Source organism: Chelonoidis abingdonii, chromosome 3 (genome assembly GCF_003597395.2).
Source record: "Chelonoidis abingdonii isolate Lonesome George chromosome 3, CheloAbing_2.0, whole genome shotgun sequence".
Classification (NCBI taxonomy): domain Eukaryota; kingdom Metazoa; phylum Chordata; order Testudines; family Testudinidae; genus Chelonoidis; species Chelonoidis abingdonii.
In genome coordinates, this window is record NC_133771.1 from 217,551,013 (window position 1) to 217,557,012 (window position 6,000).

Sequence of the window (6,000 nt, forward strand, 5' to 3'; positions counted from 1 at the left end):
AGGAAGTTTGTTGTCTCTAACACTGCACTCCTGGGTGGGTCATTGGCAGCAGGTACGAAACCTGGGACCTCTAGTTCTAAAAGCATATGCCTCCACTGCATGAACCAGAAGACCCAGCTGTACTAAGACTGTAGCACACTGGTCCCCAACCTTTTTGTGGCCAGTAGCACATTCATGTTTTCAGAAGAGTGAGGAAGGCGCCAACAATTTTTCAAGGCTTATTTTGTATTTGTACATTAAATATGAAAAACATCATATTTACTATTACATAATATGAGTCCATAAGATAAGGGTAATTCTACATGGGAAAGATATTAAATTATTTGGCAAATACTTTCACCTTACCATGTGAATTTGCTCTTTTATCTACCTGTAAGAAAACACGGAGTTTTTACAAAATAAATATCATAAGCAGTTTTCACCTTATTTAAAAGAAGTAAAACACTGTTGAACTACTGGGCCAAATATATTTATTATTCTTACTTTAACACAGAATGAAGCCTGCAACCCTGGAGTTCTCTGCCCCCGGCAGGCCCGGTGACGTGGTTTCTCTCCCATGCTGGGCACTAGGCAGGTTCCACGCCTGTCGAGGACGGAGAACACTAGCACCCGCAGCCTGCAGCCTCAGAGTTCTCTGTCCCCAGCAGGGGCGGGGCCGCAGCTTCACCCCGGAGAGAAGCCACAGCCCGGTGCCTGCCGGAGACAGAGAATACCAGCACCCACAGCCTGCAGCCCCGGAGTTCTCTGTTCCCAGCAGGCGCGGGGCTGCAGCTTCTCTCCCCTGCTGGGCACTAGGCGGGCACACAAATGCCCTGGCAGGTACCATGGTGCCCACGGGCACCACGTTGGGGACCACTGCTGTAGCACGTTCATCACTCTCTCTATGTGTGGCCCACAGAGTGGGTGGGTGTTACATTCGACTCTAACTTGATTACCTGTGTCTATCCACTACTAGCCACTACTTGAAAAACAGTTTGTTTTCCAGATGTCAATGTTCCCCACTTAAAGTCAGTGTAATACATAGATATATATTATAGCTAGTCTGATGAAATATTTGCTTCTGAAGTGACTTTTTTTGCCAATCCAGAATTTCACAGGAAGTTAGTACTAAAATGTGATCGGTCCACTGAAAAAAACGGATAACAAGTGTATATGCTACGCAAACCTGGTTGTACACAGTGGTAAAATAATGATTGTCTAAATTTCTCTGCTAGGCATGTGACAGCTATCATGGTTTGCACTTGAACTTGAAAAGTTTCTCAAGACAATTGTTCTTAAGTTGTGGTCTCTGGCACTTTCTGCTGGTCCACAGAAAGTAACAGCAAGGATCACACAGTGGGAGTGCTGCATGGACCACTTCATGCAAGCATTTATAGGACCGATGCCAAAGGAATACCAATTGAAAATGAGGTTTGTTTTTACTAACTAGTTAGATTTAATAGCCAAGATTACAGTAATTGAAAGCAAAAAAAAAGTCTCTTTATACAGTGCTTTCATGCACAAAATAAAGTCAGTTTTCCTGTGCCCCTTGCAGGCAGTTTCTCCCTTGTTGCCAGAATTTTTTTAAAACTTAGATAAACAGTGCCCATTAAACAGTATGCCTCAAATTTGTCAGACATGGGACACTTTTTAAAGTTAGTATATTTCAAGACATTTGAGTTGAGGGTCCCTTTAAGATACTTCAGATAGCTACCATGTATTAAAAAATGAGACTGGCCCAATCCGCATGCCACTGCATGAGGGAAACTTCCAGTTTATACAGTGCAAACAAAATTTTCTGATTTTATTTTGAACATCTCTTAAAAAAAATCAGTATAGTGAAACATATTGGGGGCTTCTGCAAACCCCCAAGATCTTCCATGTCTTTAAAAGTGCAGACCTGTGTAGTGTTAATCATTTAGCTTCATAGGAAATTATTATTAAAGAATAGTAATATTAGGGAAGTCATACAGTTGAAGCATGATATGATCAGCTACGGATTCCCTCGATAAGTACTCAAACTTTTCCTGTGAAATTAGTTGCCAAGTACTATAGCTGAGTTATTTCTATTTGCACAGATACCCTTACTCCTTTCAGACTACTGCATGACAAAAATTAACTGAAATACTGTTCTTAAACATCATTAACCTGCTTTTATCCATAAAAGGAGACCATTCCTTAGAACAGATTAGTTTCCACTAGTATTCATGTTACAAGCATAAGTTCCAATACTGAAATTGGATTCATGTGGGCAAACCCATCCAGAGTTCCACTAACACTCAACTGCAGGACTACGGCAAAGCTCTGAACATATGAGGAAAATGATCCATTAATGCTCAGGGTAAAATATTTTCATTTTAACAGGAAAGAGGCACCACTGCCAGACAGCTCAAACTCAGATCTTAGCTTACAGAAGTGGTTTTTGTTTTTACAAAAAGCTAAATAGAATTCTTCATTGCAATGTTCAGAAGTCATGTTAAGTTTAAGATTTCAGAATAAGTGCAGGTATTTCAAAATTCCTCTACAGTATTTGGATTGCAAGAATTCCAGCATGGTGTAAACAAGAACTATATTTTTGGGATTTCACTCACCTTGGACAATAAGACTAAGAAGTCATTTTTAATAATTTAAACTGTTAGTAAATCAAGTTTAAAATGTTGGTCCAGGATGGATTTAATGAAATGCATGCAAGTTGGTGAACTGCAAATGCACAGTTCACTGTGTATACACACACACAGTGTTGCATGCAAGCAAGAATGCAAACCACTTCAAACTCTGGATTTTAAACTTGATACTGCCCCTTTGAACTTTTTGCAGATCATTCTAAGAAGTTCAGGTTGTTAAATGGACACAGCAACTCTGCATGTTTATCGATACAGTGCAATATTTTAAGTGACTGGAAATCATACTTTAGGTCCCAAGTAAAAGACATCGGTCATCTTGCCTGATCTACAGATTATGTATTAGGCCTCAAGTCTTCTGCTAACTGCAGTTCCTTGCTTTACTGCTGAATATAATACAACAACAACAACAATATAAAGGCAAGCTAGCCCCAGGGGCTGCAGTCAAAGCTGAACAGCTTTGGTGGTATCCTTTAAGTATGGAGTTTGTCCTACGTCCATGACTGCTCAGAACTGAGTAATCAGATTTTGATGTGGTCTAGTGTGCTTTGACAAGAATATGAACACTGTCATAACTTTTTATTTCCTCTCATCCTAGCCCTGGTGAAAGGTTCGCAATTTGTGATTGTCATACAAAACTGAATATTACAGTTATGTTTCACTCAGTGAGAAGAACGTGAATTTAGTTCTGTTCCAATTCTAGTCTGTACTTCAGAAGTTCACTGCCACCATTTTTACTGTACTGGTAGTATGACCAACCAAGCTTCAGGACTGAAATAGTTCTGATGTTGCCATTAAGAACACTAGTGATGCAAGGGAGAAGACAGTGGAGTCAATGATGTTTGAGTCTGTCTAGTCTTTCCTTAGACCATCCCCTCCCTATTTTCTTGAAGGCAGCACACTTTACCCTGAAGGACAGAACTGCTGTTGAACAAATATAGATTTTTAATGAGGAAGAATAACATCATTAAAAGTCGTAAGTTAAGGGAAGTGTTTAGGTTCCGTAAAGAAGTATATGACACAGGAGACAAGTTACAAGCCAGATTTTTAACAGTATAAGCACCTAACTCCCACTGAAATCAATGGGTGTTAGGTGTCTAACTCTCTTCAGATAACAGCCTCTATATACCTATCTTATTACACTTCCCTCCTGTTCTCCAGATGTTATGAATCTGCCAATGTGCTTTACATGATGGTACATAAGACACAGAAAGCTCCTCCAATGCTAAGCATTGATTTAATGTGAAAGCAAATGTCTTGCTAAGGTAGTTCCATGACGACTTATGTTCTCACTTGAAGTAGAGGACATGCGTGTTCCTGTTTTATAATGAGAACACTGCCACAGTGAGGCCACTTGTTACAGGTGAACAGATTTTATTTTGACCTATAAAAAGCTAGGAAATATTTCAACAGTGAATTACCAGTTTGTAGATAAGTCATGAGAACTGTATCAAAGAACGTAAGTAATTTCAGATCTTTGACATTTGATCTTCAGACTATTTTAAGTTACTAAGAGCAGCAACACTGTCAAAAATATTCAGATATTCGCACATTCAACATTTTGTTATCATTCCCCTCTTTCAACAGGTTTGCAGAGTATCTGATCTGCAACTTCCAACTTCTACCAAGATGTCTCCATATCCAGCAGCTAGCAACTGTATCACCACTAACCAATGGCAGCACATGGTATCCACCAATCAGCTTTTGGTTAATGCTGAATTCAACCATGTGGTTTTCAAACTAAGTGTTAAAATCATGCAACAGTGTAGTTAAAGTGTTGCAAGTCTGCCCAAATTACTGACTTCAACATTCGACTAAGATATTACATTATATTCTAACTCCCCAAGATCCTATGACTTAGCAAAACATTGCCTGTCCTTCTAGCTCTCAAATCAGACATTCACATGTTCTCAAATGTTCGTTTTTTTTCTTGAGCCACTCTGTATGACCTTAGGCTCAAATATATACGAATCTAAGTAGCAAACCCTTGAAGACAGAAGGTCCCATTATGAAGAGAGGACTTGCTACAACAAGAACATTGACACTCTACTGTACAAATCTGCATCCATGACAAGCAGGATGTTTATACAAGCACACTCCCATAAGCGGGCAAGGAAAGTCTAGTTCTTCTTCACAATCTCTCTTCTCAGCTGGACAGTAAAATTTCACAACCAGAGCCCACTTCAAATGCTGTGAACAGAACCAGTAAGCACAGTACCTATAAACTAGGGCTGTTTCAGTTTTATTTGAATGAGAAAATAAATTGCTCCCATCATTTAGGATTTGAGTCATTAAGGTTTTATATGGATTGACATTTTAATTTATATTAAGTTTTCTGCATTTCCCCATCATTATAGTATCCAAACACTATCATTTGCCTGGGTTTATTTACAGAGTGGTAGAGTATTACAAATTTATTCTCCCTGAGAGACTGAGCAACAATTACGCACATAATTTATCATGACATACACAAAGGCAAGGTCTCCGGGTCACTTGCCAGTTAGAACCATGTTGCAGCACAGGGCGAGGTCACTAAAATGTTATCAGTTCAATTCAGCATTGCCACAAAACTCCCTCTATGCACACACTGAGCGTGTTGCTCCAGACTCACAGTAACTATCTGCACAGGGGCAAAGCTCAAAGAACCTTTCCCTATGGAGGGGAAGGAGCTGAGAAACAACAAATGAGGGAGTTGGAAGGGATAAAACTGGCACTTCAGGATTTTTGTTCTACTTAAAAGTAGGTCACAGCATAAATGAACCGCCAGTACTGCACTCCAATCAGAGCAGATTCCTCCATGCAGCACTGCTACCGGGACTACAGATCACAGCTCCCACACCTACCAGCAGCAGCTCTCCTTCCCCACCCACCAAACACAGGACACAATTGGATCCTTAAGTGTATGAACCAGACCCTGCCAGTCATCCCCCCAAAAACATACTGGGCAGGCCTACTACATACAGCCTACCCCAAAATCCACTAGCAAGAACCTGCCACTGTGCCATCCTCCCATGCACTAAAACCCTGCCCCCCATATCCCGGGGAGAGCCTGTCAATCTGTGCCACCCACCCCCATGCACCAGCCAGAGCCTGCCAGCCCCACACACCAGGCAAACCCTGCCCCCACATACACTACCCAGAGCCTGACACACTGTGCCACCCCCATGCACTGGGCAAGCCCTGCCCCCACATACACTAGCCAGAGCCTGCCACCCCCCACCTCCCATGTACCAGGCAAGCCCTACCCCCCATACACTAGCCAGAGCCTGACACCCTGTGCCCCCCCCATGCACCGGGCAAGCCCGGCCCCCACATACACTAGCCAGAGCCTGACACACTGCGTTTCCCCCCGCCCCATGCACCGGGCAAGCCCGGCCCCCCATTCACTAGCCACAGCCTG

The 6,000-nt window shown here is 41.9% G+C and overlaps 1 protein-coding gene across 2 annotated transcripts in view; it reads right to left on the reverse strand.

Moving 5' to 3' along the window:
* ATL2 (atlastin GTPase 2) overlaps nucleotides 1-6,000 on the reverse strand; it is a 55,803-nt gene that overhangs the window by 49,113 nt on the left and 690 nt on the right. The gene's annotated exons all lie outside the window — the stretch shown is intronic.